General features: G+C 41.2%; 1 protein-coding gene across 4 annotated transcripts in view; it reads right to left on the reverse strand.

Moving 5' to 3' along the window:
* Positions 1 to 22,205, reverse strand: part of suclg2 (succinate-CoA ligase GDP-forming subunit beta) — a 416,386-nt gene that overhangs the window by 310,975 nt on the left and 83,206 nt on the right. The window lies entirely within an intron of this gene.

Consider the following 22,205-nt stretch of genomic DNA (forward strand, 5'->3'; position numbering starts at 1 on the left):
TAGAAGAGTAATAGCATTCAACTTGGGGATCCCTGGATTGGTATAGCTTTGAAATTACTGGATAAGATGTCTCATACAGTCAACAGGTTCTATCTCAGAGAAGGAGACCCTATTGCATCAGATGTAGGCTGCCTTATAAAGATTCCTGGGGAAACAGGAATTTCTTTCAACCTTCATGGGTCAAATGAGACATTCTGCAGTAATACAAAGAATAGAAGAATCGATGATTGCCAGAATTTGATATAGTCCAGATACTGGATGCAGGCATCAGTACAATGGAAGGATTAAAGACTGGCAAAATAAGGATGATAGCACCTTTGACTATTACAACAGAAGACAAATTTGGAACACCAATAATAGGCAAATGAATCCCAGAAATGTCCAAGGAACAAAGAGTGTTCAGAGGAAGATGAGGAAGATAATGATTAATTTGAACAAGCTAGACTGATCACAAAGTTTTAGCCCTGTGTCAAATATGCTAATTATGCAGTGGAGATAGTACTGTGCTTAACAGTATGTGGGACAGATCAGTTAAACTGTTATCTGATTCACTAAGTAGTGAAGATCAACGCAAGTTTAAATACAACAAACATATTACTTGCCTTAGGTTTGGTGATGACAACATATTGCGGTCACAAGGAGTTGTAATTCTATGTAAAATAGCTGGAGTAAGCCATTTTACAAGTGCTGATGTAATACCTATACTGTTGAGTAAACCTTCCATGTAAAAGGTGCAATATGGAGCCTAATAAGGCAATTGTTTTGGAAAGTCAGTGAACCTGCAGTTTACCCAGTCAGGTATTATTATATCCCCTCAACAAAATTCAATGTTTCTCACTGGAAGGTTAGACAATTATTAAGGGCATTAGGTGATAAGAATCAGAGAGAGAAAAAATAAATAGTTTTAAAGTTGCATAGACAATTTACTTTACCCTACTTAACAAAAATTAAAGATTGTGTTAAAAGATAAAGGTGTGATTAGTGAAGAGTATATAAGGCTAATGGCGAGAATTGTGAAATTTGTAATATGTGTTGGAGGACTCCACCACATCCTATAGTCAGCCTTCCACAGGCATATGATTTTAACAAAATAATTGCCATGGCTCTAAAACTATGGGACAAAGATATAAATATGTTCATCCTACATTTTCTAGACCTGGAGTCCAGATTCAGTGGCCAGCATCTTCGGGTCAGCAGGCGGGGGTGGGGCGTGCGTCCCACCGTCAGCCCGTGTCATTTAGATTGTCAGTTCGGCGGGCACGAATCTTAGTCGGATGCGCGCCCGCTGACCTGTGAACGGCCTATTGAGACCGTTAAAAAACCAATTGAACTCATTCATGGACATTCCTGTCCAACCTTAAGCTTGGCGGGCAGGCCGGGAGCCCAGGAGGGCTTGTGAGAAAACATGAAACCTCATCCACAGGTGGGATGAGGTTTCATGAGTGATTTAAAAAATGCGGAATATTTTACAAAAGAAGTTATGGACATTTCCCAGCTCATGTGACAGTGTCACATGAGGGGACATGGCAGGGAAATTTTTTCCTAATCTTTACTGAAAGTTTTAAATCGGTGCCAATCTCCCTGAGGCAGCACTTTGCCTCAGAGAGATTTGTGTGCTCTTTCGCGCACGTGTGAAACAGCGAACTCTCGGCTGAGGGAATTCCTCCCCGCCCACACAGGGAACGCATAGCGCTTATTGGCACGTCACATTGGGTGGGCCTTAACTGGCCCGCCCACATAAAATGACGGCATGCACCCCCAATTGGGGGAGCCAATTGGAAGTGCGTCCACTCGCACCCGCTCCCGTACTTCCCCCTCCCCACCCAACAGGGGGAAAATGTTGCCCAGTCTTTCTACAATAATACCTCATAAGGTCAAAGGGGTTATAATAAATGAAATCATAGACAAATTAATCGGAACCAGACTTACGACACCAATGAAGTTTCTGACTGATAATAGAGTAATTTTCTAATGATGAGTTCAGAGGCTTGCATTAAAACATAATCATGGTCATGAATATCACAACTGGAAGTCCTTTTAGCAATATATTTTGTGAAAGGAATCATGTGGTGAGTAATGAAAGCAGCATAAAAAATTAGCTGATCAACCACACTGCAAGTTGACAACCACACTGGCATGGGTGTTTCATACAAAGAATTCACTCCAGATGTTTAACAGCATAGTTCCTATCAATTAGTCTATGGGCAAAATCTGAAATTGCCTTCTGTTCTGTGTGCACTAGAAGATACTACCCTAAGGTCCATTTTTTTTCTGCCCATTTGAATACTTTAAATGCAGGGAGACAGGGTTTCATCAAGGCTTGGGTCTCAGAAAATTCAGAGCTCTGAGGCATCATAGAAGACCATCTGAGACAGACTCCAGGAGATTTAATATGCTAAAAGAGATCATAGGGAACGGAAGGGCCCTGGTAAGGTAATAGGTTGTGATGGTAAAATAGAACTTGTCAAACATGACAATCAAACTATGAAGGTTCATTCATCATGATTAACTGGAATTAATAATAAAATCTCAAACTCTGAGCAGCTGATTGAAGTAAACAAAGCACCTTGTACCTCAATTACTCATTTGTTTTGTGATGTGGGTCTTGAAGAACAGAATGTGATTAATCAAGGGTGGATGGTGATAATGTGAGTGATCATGGCATCCACATGATAGAGCTATCATATCCACAGGCCAATTGTCCAGAGTGAGTACATGGGTAACATTTATCCAAGAGGGTGCTAGTGAATGGAGGAATGTGACAATTCTGGGGCATTCAGGAAAAGCTACTGGCAAGCTTAAATGCTGGTTCAATTTTCAGGATGATGGCCAAGAAGTGAGGTTCATTGACCAACAGGATGTAGTGAAAGAGCAGAGAGAAAGATTGTGCAGTGCAAGTACTAAAAGTGCATCCAGAAGTAAACCACATACTAAAAATGATATGTACCAGAGAAAGAGCTCGCAATACTGCAAGAGGGACATCTTGCCAGCAGACAGAAAAGTGGAGGCCGTAGCTTGAATAGATTACACAATGAAGTAAAGCCAATAGAACAGTCACGTAACAGAACTAGAATCAGAACTCCTTATGACTGTGAACTTTTGGTGGCTGTCAATAAACTGGAGGATAAATTAATGAGAGGCAAAACAAAAGATGATGTTACATCTGAAGAGACAGAGCAATTGCAAAGTTCTATTGGTCGGTTGAAATGGTTGTGCACTCAAACTAGACCAGATTCAAGTTTTCTTGCATTGGATTTAAGTGCCACAACAAAACACTCTAGAGTAAAGAATGTTTTAAGAGCAAATAAAACATTTTTTTAAAATTTGGATGAAAGCATGCTTAAATTCCCATACACTGATGACCTAACTTCATGAAGAGTTATTTTAACTACGCTTCACATGCTAATCTTCCTGATGGGTATTTTAATGCAGCTGGTTCATCCATATTTCAGATGGATGAGAATAGGAAAATGTTGTCCATTAGTTTGAGAAACTAACAAAAAAGAAAGGGTTGTCAAAAGTACTTTGGCTATCGAAACATTGCCTCTTGTGGAGGCAATGGATGTGGAAATTTATTTTTCAAATTTTTTAAATAAGGTTTTGTACCATGGGCATACTGAAGATAATATACCTATTGAATATTATGAAGATAAATATTCTTTCTGGAATAATAAACCTTCTACAAAAAGTGTGAGTGAGGAAAAGTCATGGACGACCCTGATGGCTTGAAATAAATGCTGGAAAGGACATCTCTTAAATGAAATAGGTGGATGGAAGTCATCAACCATCAAGATTGTACTTTTTTGTAAAACAAAGAAACTGCTACAGGTCCTAGAAGAGGAGTGTCTCGCAATGAAATGTTTTGTACAGAATATGGAGGTCTTTGATTTAATTTGTTTTAAAATTTTGGTTGTACCTGTAAACTCTAAGAAGGAGGGAATCAATTAATTATAGACTACTTGTATTTAATTATATGCAAGTATGGGCATTAACGAGGTATGGACATTAATTCATTTATGCCCCTATAGAATGGAACAGACTAAAACCATGGTTGTTGGATTGAGAAGGTACATGTTCATAATGTATACCTCTGTAAATAAATGCTTATAAAACTGTGTAAAGATTGGTTCCAATTCTATTCTTCACCACCTGGCTTTCTGAGCTAAAACTGACACTGGACAGCAATTAGGTATGGGAAATTTAATTGGTGTATGCTGGCTGATATATTTTCTCCCTGGTCCAGGTGGGCCAATGTCACTTGTAGCACAGTGACTGCTTCCTATCAGTTACTGCAACATATATCTAGGTTCAAACCTGGGATCTTCTGACCTGAAAGGCACTAAGAATTGTGGTTACCCACTAAGGCACTCAGCTGGCCACGTTTTGAGAGGAAGGAATTTTCTTCCAACATTTAAGAAAATGTAATGAAGGTTTAAATTAGACTTATAACTTAAATAATTTCTCAATCTGTTATTTGGTTCTGAGTTTTTGCCAGTGGTACTGTGATGCAGGGAGCCATTCAAGTGGGGGGAGGAAACAGGAATGTAGTAGTGGGTAGGGGACAGTATAATTAGGGGGATAGATACTGTTCTCTGCAGCCATGAGCATGAGTCCCTAAGGCTGTGTTGCCTACCCAGTGCCAGGGTTAAGGACATCTCCTCAGGGCTGGAAAGGAACTTGGAGCGGGAGGGAAGGGATCCAGTTGTCCTCGTCCACGTTGGTACCGATGACATTGATAGGATTAGAAAGGAAGCTCTGCTGAAAGAATTTGAACAGTTTAAGAGCTAAATTAAAAAGCAGAGCCTCCAAGATAATCATCTCAGGATTATTATCTAAGCCACAGGCAAACTGGCATAGGGTAAATCAAGTCAAGGAGTTAAATGCATGGCTCAAAGGTTGGTCTGGGAGAAATGGTTTCAGTTCATGGGGCACTGGCATCAATACTGTGGTAGAAGAGAGCTGTTCTGGTGGGTTAGGCTTCACTTGAACCATGCTGGGACCAGTGTTCTGGCGAATCGAATAACTAGGGCTATAGCAAGGGCTTTAAATTAAATAGATGGGGGGAGGGTTCTGGAGAAGGGATAAGTAGGCTTCCAAAGCAAAAGGATATGGCAGCATTGCAGGGCAGCTGAAATGATAGGTAATGATACCCAAGGTGTGACAGGAAGGGACAGAGTGTACAAACATAAAAAAAAGCAACAAAAAGGGTCAAAGGGGGGAAAAATGGTAAAACGGCAAAATTAATGACTCTTTACTTAAATACACATAGTATTCAAAACAATATAAATAAATTAACGGCACAAATAGAGGTTAGTGGGTCTGATCTTATAGCCATTACAGAGACATGGTTACAAGGAGATCAAAGCTGGGAACTAAATATTCAGGGGTATGTGAATTTTCGAAAGGACAGGCTGGAAGGAAAGGGTGGTGGGGTAGCTTTGTTAGTATGAGATGGAATAAGTATAACAGCAAGAAATGAACTTGGATCGGAAGATGTGGAATCCATATGGGTGGAGGCAAGAAATAACAAGGGGACGGAGACACTGGTGGGAGCAGTCTATAGGCCCCTAATAGTAGCTATGCTGTAGAGCAGAGAATAAATCAGGAGATAATGAGGGCACATAAAAAAGGCAGTATATTAATCATGGGTGACTTTAATCTTCATATAGATTGGGAAAATCAAATTGGCAGAGGTAGCCACGACAAGAATTCATAGGGTGTATTCAGGACAGTTTCCTAGAACAATATGTTGCAGATCCAACCAGGGATCAGGCTATTTTGGATCTGGTAATGTGTAATTAGGCAGGTTTAATAAATGATCTCAGAATAAAAAATCCCCTACGAAACAGTGGCCATTACATGGTGGAATTTAGCATTCTGTTTGAGAGTGAGAAACTTAGTTTGGAAACAACAATGCTAAACTTAAATAAGGGTAATTACAAAGGAATGAGGGCAGAGTTGGCTGGAGTGCACTGGGAAAGGAGTTTAGCAGAAAAGATGGTTGATGAACAATGGCAGATGTTTAAGGAAATAGTTCATGACTCACAACAAAGATATATCCCAGTGAGGAAGGAGGATTGTAAGAATGGGATAAACCAACCATGGTTAACCAAGGAAGTTAAGGATAGTATCAAAATGAAAGAAAAAACAAACTATGTGGCAAAGATTAGTGGTAACCCAGAGGATTGGGAAAGTTTTAAAAACCAACATAAGATGACCAAAAAAATAAAGAGGGAGAAAATAAACTGTGGGGGTAAACTAGCAAGTAATATCAAAACGGACAGTCAGAGCTTCTTTAAAGATATAAGGAAGAGAGAGGCCAAAGTCAATATAGGCCCTTTAGAGAATGAGGCTGGGGAAATAATAATGGGGAACCAGAAAATGGCAGAGGAGTTGAATAAATACTATAGATCAGTCTTCACAATAGAAGACACTAATAGCATACGAAAAATACTAAATAATCAAGGGACAAAAGAGGGGGAGGAAATAAATACTATAACTATCACTGGAGAAAAAGTACTAGGGAAACTAATGAGGCTAAAGGCCGAAAGTCACTTGGACCTGATGGGTTGCATCCTAGGATATTAAAGGAAATAGCTGCAGAGATAGCGGATGCACTGGTAGTAATCTTGCAAGAATCCTTAAATTCTAGAAAAGCCCCAGAGGATTGGAAAACTGCCAATGTAACACCCTTATTCAAAAAGGGAGAGAAACAAAAAACAGGTAACTATTGACTAGTTAGCTTAACTTCTGTCTTTGGAAAAATGTTAAGAGTCTATTATAAAGGATGTAATTGCAAAGCATTTAAAAATGAATAATAGCAGAGTCAGCATGGCTTCATGAAGGGGAAATCATACCTGACAAATTTATTAGAATTCTTTGAGGAGGTAACATGCAGGATAAATAAAGGGGAACCAGTAGATGTAAAAATTTGGATTTCCAAAAGGTGTTCGATAAGGTACCACACATAAGGCTACTTAATAAGATAAGATATTAGCATGGATAGAGAACTGGCTAATTAATAAAGACAGAGAGTTGGGATATAGGGGATGGGGAGTTGGGAATTTTCAGGATGGCAACCTGTAACTGGTGGAATGCCACAGGGATCAGCGCTGGAGCCACAATTATTTACAATATATGTTAATGACTTGGAAGAGGGAAAAGAATGTACTATCACCAAATCTGCGGATGACACAAAAAATAGATGGGAAGGCAAGTGATGAGGATGACACAAAGAGTCTATAGAGGGATAGAGACAGGTTAGGTGAATGGGCAAAAACGTGGCAAAAACGTGGCAGATGGAATATAATGTGGGAAAATATGAGGCTAAGCACTTTGGCAGGAAAATAGAGCAGCTGTATATTACTTAAATGGAGAAAGATTGAAGAATTGTGCAATTACAGAAGAGGCATGCTTACATCAGACAAATAAGTCATTCATTTTTAATATCTCTGTACTTGTAGTGCGCAATCATTTCATTGCCCTACCTCAAATTTGAAATACTAACTGGAATATTATCTGGGTGTTTAACTCATTTAACCACAAGCTGACAAACATTGCTAAAGCTTTTATTCTACAAATAAGATTTACCTAAATAGATGCAATTGCTTTATTACTGAACAGGTTCAATAAAAAAAATTACCACATGCTTGAGAATAGGTAGTTACCTCAAGTATTATTGGTACAGTTTGTAACAACTATTCTCCTTTGATGATTTCTTAGCTCCTACGCATAGATTTAGGGACAAGGAAATAAAAAGGCAATGTAGCTTTAAGACCATCATGTAACATGACAACTTTATATAGTAATGTATCCTTACAACATATCCACTGGGTTCAATTTCCCATTGATTCGAGCCAGGAGCTGCACTACAGCTGACAGCTACTTAATTTTCCACTTGCTAAGTGTGAAGAAGTGGCACACCACTATTTCTTGATCTCCCCAACTCAAAGAAACTATTGCAATAATTCAAGGAATGGGGACAATAGGCAGAATTACATGTCACAGAATCATTTCCCATTTTTTGTTTTAATTTGTACAAACACTGGCTAAGAAATTTTATCTACACCATGAAAGAGATATCTTTCTTAACCAAGATTTCCTCTCCTCATTGATTCCAAGTTTCATGTTATAAATTCCAATTGTGCATATTCCAGAAGAATATAGATGAAGTCACCCCTGCTACTTCCTGCATTTATGTTATTTTCATCAATGACTAAAGAAATTGGTCACTACAGTCTTCACTCCATTTCCTGAATGGTGGTCTATTTAATGTTTGTACCCACAAATAAAAGATGTGTTTTAGTTTTCGGCACTACTATCCACTATCATCCTCAAAAAGGAAATATTACAATGCAGGAAGTAGCAGAAGTGACTTCAGCAATATTGCTTTGGATTAAACACGAGAGTTTATAACTTGTAATCAATGAGGACAGGATATCTCACCTGAAAAAAAGAACTTTCTCTGCAAAAACTACTTACTTTCTTAACATGAAAACAGTGTGATGCTTGTTTTAAAATTATTTTAAAGAAAAACCACCATCTGAGATTATATAACACCTTAGAATTGAGTGTTGCCAACAAACACTTGTATTACAAAAATAAAAATACCTGGAAAAACTCAGCAAGTCTGACAGCATCTGCGGAGAGGAACACAGTTCACGTTTCAAGTCTGTATGGCTCTTCAACAAAACTAAAGAAAAATAGAAGAGAGGTGAAATATAAGCTGGTTTAAGGGGAGGGGTGGGACAAGTAGAGCTGGATAGAGGGCCAGTGGTCTATCCAGCTCTACTTGTCCCACCCACCCCCTTAAACCAGCTTATATTTCACCTCTCTTCTATTTTTCCTTAGTTCTGTTGAAGAGTCACATGGACTCGAAACGTTAACTGTGTTCCTCTCCGCAGATGCTGTCAGACCTGCTGAGTTTTTCCAGGTATTTTTATTTTTGTTTTGGATTTCCAGTGTCCACAGTTTTTTGCTTTTAAACACTTGTATTATATCCCTTTGTCTAGCATTTAAGCAGAGGTATTAATCAACAAAGATGTATATTTATATAGTGCTTTTAATGTGATAAAATGTCCCAAGGCGCTTCACAAGTGTGTTATAAAATAAAATTTGACACCAAGCAACATAAGGAGATATTAGGGCAGATGAACAAAAGTTTGATCATAGAGTTAGATTTTAAGCAACCTCTTATAGGAGGAACGAGAGGTAGAGATGTTTTGGGATGGAGTTCCGGGGTTTTGGCTCTTGACAACTGAAGACAGCGCACCAATGATGGAGCGATTAAAGTCAGCAATGCTCATGCAGCCTGCAATAGAGGAGTGCAGATATCTCAGAGGGTTGTAGGGCTGAAAGAGATTAGAGATTAGGGCGAGACCATGGAAGGGTTTGTAAACAAGGATGAGAATTTTAAAATCAAGGCATTGCTAAACCAGGAGCTAATATTGGTCAGCAAGCACAGGCGTGGTGGATGAACAATGGGTGGGAAAGTTAGGACATGGGCAGCAAAGTTTTGGATGACCTCATATTTATGGAAAGTATTATGTGGCAGACCAGTCAGTAGTGCAATGGAAATTAAAACAAACTGGTAAATGCCTTTGTTTAACAAGAGGAGAGAGGAATATTATTCAAACACATTAAACAGTTGTCTGCAAAAAAATCAACAATAATTTCTAGCCTAATATATTTCCTCAAACTGTAGCAGTGCACCAGGCAGTGCTAAACCATTAATAAAATAGGAGAACACACAATGTTAATTTTATCAATATCCTTTCTTATACACCTCAGGCTAAAGATAAAGAAATAAATTGTTGTTCAGCAAAGGAAATGATGTGCACCAAGAAGCTTCTAAAAGCAGCCCTGACTGATAATATTTCTACAGGTGGTAGAGGAACCTGCTGGGCAAAACTAACATATGCCCCACTCAGTCTAGTTACTCTGCATGAAGTTACAGTAAAGAGTTTACTCTGTTCACATAATCCAAGATCTGCAGATCCCCAGGTAGTTGTTTAAAAAGAGCCCATCCACAGGAGTTTCTTGCATCTGCCAAGTTGATGATTACAATCTTATCTTTGTCACTCCCCATGCCATTTTTATCTCTAGAGAATTTTATATTTAGCAGCACAGACAACAGCTCACCTGCACTCAATTTTCAATGCAGCTCTTGTTCTTTAGTGTAAAATGTAAACTAATAAAATCAACAAAGGTCGTGCTTGATCGTAACAAAATTGAAACTGGACAAAGGAAACCAATTCAGGAAATATAACAAGTCATTCAAAAATTTCAGAAATGAGGAAGAAACGAATTTCAATTAGATGAGGCTGGGACTGAGCTTTTGAAGTCCCATCTCAACTTTTTGAGTAAACTTCCACTAAAATCAGGGAATGTGTTCCAATTATAACAATGGAGATTGTTCTATTAAGACATAGTGACTTAAAAATTTACTTGAAAAAAATTTCCTTAGCCACTCAACTCAGGCTGAGCCAAATAGCATAAAATCTTAGCATCCTGTTTAAAGGAGAGACGAGGTTCAAATCTCACATCTTATATCCACCAAGGCTGCTTACTTCCATCCCCACAATATTTCTTGCCAATGACGCTTCCTCATCCTCAATGCTGCTGAAATGATTATTTATGCTTCTGTCATCTCTAGACTCAATTTCTCCAAAGTCCTTTATGCCAGCCTCCTTTTCAGCACCTCTGATAAATTCCAATTTGTTTAATACCCAGCTGCCCAAATCATATCCTACCTGTCCAACCTCATTAATCTACATTGGATTGCTAACCCCCCAATTCATTAAATTTAAAATAACAACCTTTGGGAGAGTGCTCTGCCCTTGCGGGTATATAGACACGAGTACTGCTCACTAAGAGGCAAGATTCTTAAAATATCCAACCAGACAAGAATAAAGCCACATAAACATAATTCTGTTTGGCTAGCATATGAATTTAGTTAATAATCTTTATACTTCAGTGTCTCCAAACAAACTTCTAAGTGCAACAAAGTAAAAACAGGGTAAGTTAGCAAACAGAACTGTGTACTTCTTCAGAGGCAACAAGGACTGAAGGAAAAGGCACACATTAAAAAAAATCTCTAATGGCTCCTTAGCAGGTAACTCAAATGCCACAAGCAGTAAAGGAGGCATGGATGCTAAAAATGAGAAACATAACTGGCAGTGGAATGCAGACAGCAAATATTTATGCTTTCACAATTACTTCCTCAAAAGTGTAAAATGATTACATTTCTCATGGATTGAAATCTTAGCAAACGTTATGGTTTTTAGCTCAATTAATATGTCAAAATAGACTTTTATTTTGCTTGTACTCCAGCACTACAATCTTCCTGGAATACTTCAGTGGCAGTTAGTTTCACATTATTTCACATATATTCAATTGACAAACATTAGAACAAGTGGAAAACAAATACTAAATAGCATGCCTTAAAATTATACTTCCATTTTTTGGAATTAAAAAATTGCAACATTCAGTTTAAAATAATAAGCTAACCAACAATGACAAAAATGTATAGTAATAGATAACCTCATTCAAGATTTGTCCATAATGTATATGAAGTTCAAAATGCTCTGCCTGATGCTCCTCATCAAATTACTTTAAGGTAAAAAAACAATGAAGAACTTCCTGCATCGGTGATGACCACTAGATGCTGACAGAGTGAGTTCAATTAGTAGCCAGAAGAATGAACATTTAAAAATCGATACTAATCATTGAGCACTATAAAGCCTCTCTACAAATTCTATCTCTCATTATTTAGTCGCCCAGTTTATATAGCATGCTCCTGTACAGGAATTTTGAACTATTTCTAATGCCAGGAATGAAGATAGCTTCAGCAACCTAAACATCAAAAGGAATAATTGAGATTGCAAGAATATTTAGCTCCTTTTCAGATTTTGAAGGAAGTTGTCTTGGCAAAAACATACTTCAATCTTAACTCATTCTTGGATATTGCTCATCTAGAATGTTACATTGAGAAAGATGGGTCCTTCCCGTTGAATAAAGAAATAGATAGATCATCTTGTTTATGTGGTGTTGCAATCACTATCTCAAATACAATTAAATCTAACAAATGTCACTGAATGGTTACCAAATTTCATTCTTTGTAACTAATTTCCCCTGGTGAAAATTCTGGATTGAATCCTCATTATATATTACATTTTTAAAAAAGGGTTCCATTTTGTGTTTCCACTTGAGTATGGCTAACACACACAAAGCATTTTATGGGATTGTTTCAAATCTAGCTTCAGCAATCCTACAGTGTGTGGCCTATTACTGAATTCAACTCTCAAGAAAAGCACCACAGATCTGAATGTTAGCAATAACTGAACCAGATTAAATATTGTTACAATCAACCACCTAAGATCATTTGAAAGGCAGAACTGGATGCTGTCAGAATCAAATTAGTTCGAGGTAAGAATTGAACACTATTAGAAGTCAATAGATCATTTGAAGAGTAAATTGGGATCTAATCCAATCTGGCTAATTACTGCCTGATCAGTCTAGTCTCGATCATCAGCAAAGTGATGGAAGGTATCATCAACAGTACTATCAAACAGCACTTCTACAGCAATAGCCTGCTCACTGTTGCTCAATGTGAGTGCTATCAAGGCCGCTCTGCTCTAACTTCATTACATTCTTGGTCCAAACATGAACAAAAGAGCTGAACTCAAGAGGTGAGGTGAAAGTGATTTCCCTTGACATCAAGGCAGCATTTGACCGAGTGTGGAACCAAGGAGCCCTGGCAAAATTGAACTCAATGGGAATCGTGGGAAAACTCTCCACTGGTTGGAGTCATACCTAGCACAAAGAAGATGGTTGTGGTTGTTGGAGGTCAATCATCTCAGTCCCAGGACATCGCTGCAGGAATTCCTCAGGGTGTCCTCGGCCCAACCATCTTCAACTGCTTCATCAATGATCCTCCCTGCATCATAATCTCAGAAGTGGAGTTGTTTGCTGATGATTGCAGAGTGTTCAGCGCCATTCGTGATTCCTCAGATACTGAAGCAATTCATGTCCTTATGCAGCCAGACCTGGAAAGCCTTCAAGCTTTGGCTGACAAATGACAAGTAACATTCACGCAACCAAGTGCCAGGCAATGATACCTCCTACAAGAGAGAACATCACCATCTTCCTTTGACATGCAATAGTACTACTATCGCTGAATCCCCCATAATCAACATTCTGTGGGTTAACATTGACGAAAAGCTTAACTAGCCTAGTGGTATAAATACTGTGGCCAGGATTTTCCCTGAAATCTGCAAAGTCTAATATCGGGCCAGGAAATCAGCGTTTGACCTGCCAACGCCAATGGTGGAATTTCACCATGTATCGGGTGGAACATTGTTTCAAAAAAATCAGAGGCACGGGTTTTACACTGGATCACTGGCAGGGCGGCCTCAGATTCGCCTGCCCCATCATGACCCCAAAGCTTCAGTAAACTGGGCACCACATTTAAAGGGCACCCCTGCACAGAGCTAGCATTTTCCAAGTGATAGGAAGCTACTCGGAACTGATGGCTGCCAAAGCTAGGAAACATGCTGCCCCCAAATTTAGCAAGCCTCCCTTAAGCACCTACTGGATGCAGTGGAGGCCCACCAAGATGTCCTCCACTCCCACTCTGGGCAAAGACCTACAAGCAACATCAGCACCAATCCAGCATGGGAGGCAGTGGCAGCTGTGGTCAGCACCAAGGTACTCGAAAAGAGAGCAGCCACTCAGTGAAGAAAGAGAGTGAATGATCTCCATTCCAGGATAAATCACTCTTCTTATCACTCTCAACTCACACACTCATAAACCCATCACACATCCACTGGGAACTCACTCACTGCCAGCTCAAGGGACATCGCCACTCGATCTCTCTCACACACACCTTCATTTGCCCTGCAGATTTTGTCCTCGTCCTGTCCATGGCACCACACACCACCCACACATGCCAGGCATCCTTCTCATCTGGCCTGGCCGGTGTCCTGCTTACACTCTCTCCATCCGTCTTCTTGCAGGACAAGCTGGCACACAACAAAAGGGAGAGGTCCCAGGCTACTGGAGAAATGCCCAATCTCAAGGTCCTGACAGACTTTGAAAGTAGAGCAAGTCAGCTGGCCGTCGAGGATGTGGACCGTTCCTGTGTTGACAGTGAGGTTGGCAGCACCCAACCAAGTGAGGATCCAGCAGTGCAACATCCATCAAACAACCATGCTGTGAGTGATGTCTCCTGTTTCACAGGCCACTGCCACACACTAATTATCTCCCCTTTCTTTCACAGGCACATGTGGAAAGCAGCCGAGGGGTCCATGAGCCAGGTCCTCGACTCCAGCCTTGAGGACACCACAGAAGAATCTGCAGACACCAACATTGAGGACGCGTCACAGCACTCAGCCACACACTCCACCAATGCAGAGACACACAACTCGGTTAGACCTCATCCTGGAGTAGCCTCGAGGTCATAATCCAGTGAGCATATCACACTGTCTGATCTACAGCAGGCAGAGGCAGGGTCATTCCAGGGTGCCAGCACTTGGAGGATTGCTAGAGGCCAGAAATCTGCTGAGTTCGAGTCAGATGAGGAGCTTCTGGACTCTGTCATACCTCAGACAAGCTCAGGAACATTGGGAAAGGATGTCTGCTGCGCTCCTCAGATTGCAAGGCATGATGGAGGATTCCGTCCGCCTTCAGGTCAAGCTGATAACGCCAGCATGCCAACGCATGGAGGTCAAAGCTGGTAGGGTGGTGGTCACCGTGGAGTCAGCCAGAAGCCCTCAGGCACCCATAGGGAGGAGGATCAAGAGGTGCACATCCCAGGGCCATCCACCCAGATGACTCCAGGAGTGACCAATCCATCCAAATATCCTCTTCCTGTGGCCCCAGCAGCTGCAGCTCCACAGGTCCAGGAAGGTGGCATTGCCACACAGCAGGACCCTGAAACTAAACTGGCCCCCCAGGTCTCGGCCCTCCAGAGGACTCATGCCAAAGTCATCACAGACAATAGGGCGGAGCAACCAGCAGGCTGCCTCCACCTCAACTGTGGATGTCAGAGATGCGCCAAGGTATTGTGGCAGTGTGAGAAAAGTCAAGATGCGGTTGCACAACGTGGGCAGGAGTGTTAATCACTTGTACGTAATGTTGACCATTGTAAATACACTCCCAAGATTGTCTCCTTGCCTATGGCTCCTTGTTATGATGAATATTGTTCATGTCACTCAGATGTGAAACCTTGGTTCCTGTACAAAATTAAGGCAAGTGTCTTGTTGTAACTTCTCTCAGCAGCAATCAGAGGCATGAGGGTCATCAGGCATTTGCGGGTAGCCCGTGCCCCCCAGGAGCCAACCCTGCAGCCTGTGTTATCCCTGGAAGATGTCAGGGATCTGAGACCTGCTGAGGATGTATAAATTGTGGATGCCTCCAGGATATCTTGCACAAGCCTGCATGATCCGTTTGTTATGGTCATAGACCAGCTGAACATTAAGAGAATGGAAGCCTTTGTGGTTCACATACTGGACTGCTTGTGGCCAGGGAGATATTAGAGCCACATGGTTGCAGTCGATGGCACCCTGCGTCTGTGGTAATCCAGAAATCTCAGCAAATACCAGGACTCTGGAGTCCTGGCTCGCCTGATCTCTGTCGAAGTTGACAAAGTTGTGTGCCTTGGCAAAAAATGGCACCCTTGACCTTCTGAATACATTTGTGGGTGAAAGCTTGTCAGGTCCTGCAAAGGTCCCAGTGAAATCCTGGAAGAAGCCACTGCCATAGAAATTGAGCACAGTGATCATTTTCACTGCCTCTGACAGTGGATACCCTTCGAGTCTCCAGGGTGCCAAATCCCATAGAAGGTGGCACATGTGTGTGATCAGTTCCCTTGAAATACGCAGTCGTCAGTGACACTTGTTCTCGCTCATCTGCAGGTACCACATGGGCTATCTATGGACCTTGGGTCTAATGAGGTGCCTACAAATGACGGCTCTCTGGGGTTCATCCTGAGTGTGTGGGGGAGGCCCTGCCGCCCCTTGGTCTTGAGGGTTCTACTCCTCCCTTAGGCGAGCCAGGTGCCTCCATCGCATTTCTTCTCCATCTTCTCTCCTGCCGAGAAGCAATGAGGCAGACAACGAAATCACCAGGTTCCAGCTTCCTGATGGTCTCCTCACTGCAGAGAGAAAGAGAAAAATGCAAGGGTCAGCAATTGTCTCCAAAGGACCACTCTTGGTCAAGTCATCACCTGCAGCTGCCTTTCAATGCCCTTTCACGCATGCCGGAGAGTCCTGGCCACCACATGAATGCCCAGTGTTTAGTACACATGATGGCTGACCAAAACACCACCCACCACACTCCACACCACATGACCAAGTGGCGCCAGATTCCATCACTCGACTGCATCCTGGACTCTCATTGCAGGCACAAGCATTGTGCCTGCATTCCAAAGCTTTGCAGTTCATTTGGGCTATGAGGGTTCCTTTAATGTCTACTTAAGCATAATGCAAGGGATTAGGAGCACATATCTATGTCAGTGTTCCATGGCCATTTTTCCCAAAGGGATCCTCAAGCTTGCCCAGTCACCCAATGGTTCTTCTGCAGCACCACAGCACTCATTCAATTCTGAAGTCACGCACAAGGGGTTAAAAGTAGAGGAGCAATCATTGCCTTTAAAATGACCCATCATAAACACTATATAAACAGTGCCCCATCATAAACACTATATAAACAGTGCCCCATCATAAACACTATATAAACAGTGCCCCATCATAAACACTATATAAAAAGTGTCCCCATCATAAACACTATATAAAAAGTGTCCCCATCATAAATACTATGTAAACAATGACCATCATTTAATGATGCATTTAAAAGGCGTGCACCTGGCGACCTGAATTTCGAGGGGAACTTGGAGGTGAGTGCACACAACCTAGTGCAGTGCTTGCGACGATCTCTTAGGAATTAGTGCTGCTTGAGTGGGCACAATTTCTTGACTAGCCTGACTCCAAGCATGTCAATTGAGCTTAAGCTAGACGGTCTCAGCTGCAGAATGGTGCTCATCTTTGACATGTCTTCCATTTGCCTGGCCATTTTCTTCCCCCATGCTCAGCATATGTTAATGTGCAACCTGCAATCTGTGCTGCCAAGACCCCACTCTTGCACTGCTGCCCTTGCCCTGAAGTTCCCTTCTTTCCGGCACTGTTGCCCTAGCCCCAGCACCACAAACCAGCCATGAAGAAGTGCTTTGGAAACTTTCCTGTGACTGCCACCACCCCCACAGCCCCCCACCGAATCTGCGGAGCTGCTTCCTTGCATTGAGATCGTCGCAAGCACTGCACTAGGTTGTGTGCACTCACCTCCAAGTTCCCCTCGAAATTCAGGTCGCCAGGTGCACGCCTTTTAAATGCATCATTAAATGATGGTCATTGTTTATATAGTATTTATGATGGGGACACTTTTTATATAGTGTTTATGATGGGGCACTGTTTATATAGTGTTTATGATGGGGCACTGTTTTTATAGTGTTTATGATGGGGCACTGTTTATATAGTGTTTATGATGGGGCACTGTTTATATAGTGTTTATGATGGGTCATTTTAAAGGCAGTTGTAAGTCATGACGTTCTAAAATCACGCCAACTTGGGATTTAAATTTGACGTAGGCGAAGTGATTCCGGTGATTGGCCACAATATTGATGTGAAAATGTATTTAAATTAAGTTTCCAAAGTCCGGCGGCGGGAAACGTGGCCTGCCATTGACAGGAGGAGGGGATAATCACTTCCCAGGTTCATATCGCTGGAAAATGTGCCCCGGGCCTTCTCATGAGCTTTTCCAAATACGCCATCCTGATCAGGTGTGGAAAATTCCAACCTGTGACTACAAGAGCAGGTCAGAGGGAATGAAATCTGCAGCGAGTAACTCACCTCCTAACTCCCCAAAGCCTGCCCATCATCTACAGAGCACAAACCAAGAGTGTGATGGAATATGTGCCACCTGCCTGAAAGAGTGCGGCACCAACAACATTCGGGAAGCTCCACATAATCCGGGATAAAACAGCCTGCTCGATCACCCCATCCACCACCTTAAACGTTCACTCCCTCCATGTCACAAGGTAATGCCCCTTTATTTTTGAAGATATGATTTTTCAACTTTCAATTGACTAGAAATTTTGTAATTTGAATGAGACAGAACAAACTACTTAAAAATGCAAGTCTACCTTCCTAGATGAAGGTGAAAAACAAACAAATCACCCTCAGGGGAATATGAAGTGAGAAACATTTCCTATAATTTAGAGATTTATCGAAACTCATCACTCTCTAAGGAAAAGACATTCAAATGCAAAGTGCTGGATATTGAAATAATGGCTGGTACAGAAAGACCCACGCAAAATCCCTTGGAAATACACAATGGGTGAAATATTTCAGGGCAAGAATGCCAGCCACTGTAGAGAAAGATTTCAAGAAAGTGGGCTGTCACTCATCAGAACTGGAAGTCCCTTTTAGATCAGCTCTCCCAACTCACTCAAACAATTATAATTGATTTAAGTCTTAGAATTAAGTTAAAGAGTACCCCAGATCTCACACAAGACATCTTCATAAAATTAAAAACAAAAAACTGTGGATGCTGGAAATCCAAAACAAAAACAGAATTACCTGGAAAAACTCAGCAGGTATGGCAGCATCGGCGGAGAAGAAAAAAGTTGACGTTTCGAGTCCTCATGATCCTTCAACAGAACTGAATTGACTCCAGTTCTGTTGAAGGGTCACGAGGACTCGAAACGTCAACTCTCTTCTTCTCCGCCGATGCTGCCAGACCTGCTGTGATTTTCCAGGTAATTCTGTTTTTATCTTCATATAATTCCTGCCCATGAGAAGATAAATCTCATGCCTTTCTAAATGACCACTACTGCAAACTCTGCTTTCGGATACTGCAATGTTATCAAAATCATCAGTGTATATCTGCAACTTAAGTTATGGCCCACCCTTGCCCAATTGTGTTTCAGTCTAATTGCCTCTCTTCAAATTTTAAGACCTATAATCAGATGATTTTGGGCTGTGTGCGCTTTTTCTTTTAAAGGTGTTATTCAACTTTTCCTCATTTTTTTAGGGCAGCATGCAGAAAAAAAATCAGAGAGGTGGAGATTGCTGATCCATGCAGTTCTTCTGTTCCTGGGCCCTGAGTTTTGGTTTACTTTAAATCAGTAAGATGAACATCACCTCTTACAATGTTCTATTTCTGCTCCTAAGAAAGCTGCAATTCAGGTTTCAGCCAAACAGTTAACTGTCTACGTTGTGGGTCTCAGTCTAGCTGTCACTCTACTGAAGCCCCCAAGGAGACAGCCGTGCATGTATCCAGAGCTCTCTCCCAATATAAAGATGTTAGAAAACAGAAATGGGAGAATAATCACTCCATACACAGAAATTAAGTTCAAGTAAGTTTAAAAGATGCCCAAGGGTCCAACTCCTGAACATTTTGTAAATCAAGCTTGACACCACACACTCAATATGATGACAAATCCAATCAGTAAGAAAGACTTGTCTCCAGGGAGTCTCACTTCAGTGTCAGGTTGGGTCCTGACTTCAGATTTATACTCCAAGTTTGGCATCTGTGTCAAACAAGCAAAAGTGCTGAATTTGGAGTATAAGCCGGAGAAGTCTCAATCCAACTCCCAATTGAAATGGATCAATGACACAGAACCATATACATTTTGTCACCAAATTAGCTGTCTCACCTAGACATACCATAATGATGGCACATGTGGAAAGCGTTCTCATGAGGCCAGAGTATAGTGTAAAAATGACAGTAATCAATTGTGCCCATTGTTACTTATGTGCGAGCAAGACAGAAATTCAGGTGACACGGATGTGCAAATAGTTACAAAACTAAACAGAAGTTGCTGTGCTTGATATGCCATTTCCCTGTAAACTGTGTAGAAGTAGCACTCTCTGGATCCCCATTCAAATGCATTGGACAGTATGAATTTCTTGTACTTACATGGTAGACATGAACTAAACTCACCGCAGAATTAGGGCTCGCCCATTTCAATGCATGTACCCTTTGCAATTATGTGATAATTACTGCGAAACAAACTCCCTGGCACCAAAAAGTAATTTTTACAAGCATATAGTTTCGTTTCTTTGGCTTTTAATCGGTGTTGGAAGATTCTTTTTAAATTACATTCTTCCTACAATTTCCAACTCTTTCTCTCTCTCAATCCAATCTTTCTTTCTCTAATTCTTTTTGTGCCTGATTTGACATTGAATTCACTACACTCAACTTATACCTCCTGTTTCAGACTCTTGTTATGATTGCAGCTAATGTTACTACCGGACGAGCAAGATCCCAGGGTGGAATCCAGCTTGATGGATCCTAACTTCTGTTTTTTTTTGTTTAGAAATGTGGAGTGTGGCTACTGGACAGGTGTCAGCTGATGAACTTTTAACAAAAGAATAAAACATTTGTTAAACAATACTCCTTCATCCACAACTATACCTTTGCAGATATATACAGATTCATAAGGGTAACACAAGTTACAAAAGCTCTCCTATAGTCTCATGCTCACAGCAAGTATACAGCCCATGTAAACTAATAGGTGACCTGTGGTCAGGCACACCACACTCTGAAACCAAGTGACAGATGCTATGGATCCCTCAACAAAACCTCCCCCACCAAATACATGTCACACCGTGAGCCAATCGGTCTCACTGAACTCTGTCCTTCAAATGAGGGTTTCCAATCCCTACTCTCAAAGAACTCACTTTGGAAACTTCTCCCAAACAACGCTTTCCCTCAGACACCTTCCACAAGGTTCCACCTCCAGGGTTTCAAACTCTCCTTCTGATGTTGCTATCCCTTGGATCGCCAAGTACATTCAACCTTTCTTCCATGTGCTCTCTCCCAGACTCAGCTGTGCCAATAGAACATAACTACTTCACATGCCCCCTAGTAAAGAGTTACAGACCTTTGGCTATCTCCCTGGATCCTCTGACTTCTCACAAGCCTATTTTACTTTAAGTCTAAGTCCCGCAGCTTTCTCTCTTTAAGTTTGGAGTCTTTTCCTCTGCTCACTGCTTTCACTTCCATTGAACAGGGTCTGGTTCCGGATTCCCATCCTTGTTCTTTGACTTAAAGGGCTTCTTGGGGCCTTCTCCCTGTAGTTCCTTCTCCCAGTAGACTGCAAACAACTTGGTATCTCCCTTGCAATCCAGAACTCACTCAACAGTCACTGTTACTTTACCTTTAAAGCAATTCATCGAAGATTCTTAGGCTTATTTCACTCAGCAATATGCTAGTATGTCAGCTAGACAGACTTAAACTGCTTCCTCCGCCTTAGAGCATAATCACCACCTGAACGCAAACTGCTTTCGGTTTCTCGATGTGTGTGTGGGCCTCCTGTTGCTAGGCAACAGCTCAGTTTTTTCCTACTTTGTGTTTGTTTTAACTCCCCTTCAAGAGTCATAAAACCTCATTATAATGAGGACTGAAAACTAAAACTCAAATTCCCCCTTTCCGTAACACAAAAATACAGAAACACAAATCAAACTTACACTTAAAACTAAAACTCATTCCTAACACCCGCAAATACACATATAACTTACTTAAAACTATCTCTAATCCTAACATTCTGCGCTATTAAAACAAAGGCTAGCATTTATAAAGTATTTTTCACAATCACCAGATGTGTCAAAGCACTTTAAAACCAATTAATTTTGAAAGTATAGTCACTGTGTAATGTAGGAAACATGGTAGCCAACTTACACACAGCAAAATCTCACAAACAACAATGTTATAATAAGAAGATAACTCTTTTTGAGATGTTGATTGGGGAATAAGTATTGGCTGAGTCACCAGGACGTACTCTTCTGCTCTTCTCTGAATAGTCCCACACAATCTTTTATGTTCACCTGAGGGCAAATAGGACCTCAGTTTCATGTTACAGCTAAACCTACGCTTTGGAATTTGATTACAGTGGAAGAAGGGTACAAGCTGCTACGCCCCACTCTTTCATTTGTTTTCACATGATCCCTCAGGCAAGGAAGATCCAAAAGATTTGGATAGCTTGGTAGCTGCAGTCAATGACCAGCACAGGGTGTTTCTCTGCTTCACCCTTTTCTGCATTCCACCGAGGGCTGCTAATCATGGTTTATGCCATGACATCACTATGGGGCAAGGCGAGGAGGTAGGCCCCAAGAACTCCCTAAACCAGTACTGGTATTGAACCTGTG

Source organism: Carcharodon carcharias, chromosome 7 (assembly GCF_017639515.1).
Source record: "Carcharodon carcharias isolate sCarCar2 chromosome 7, sCarCar2.pri, whole genome shotgun sequence".
Taxonomy (NCBI): domain Eukaryota; kingdom Metazoa; phylum Chordata; class Chondrichthyes; order Lamniformes; family Lamnidae; genus Carcharodon; species Carcharodon carcharias.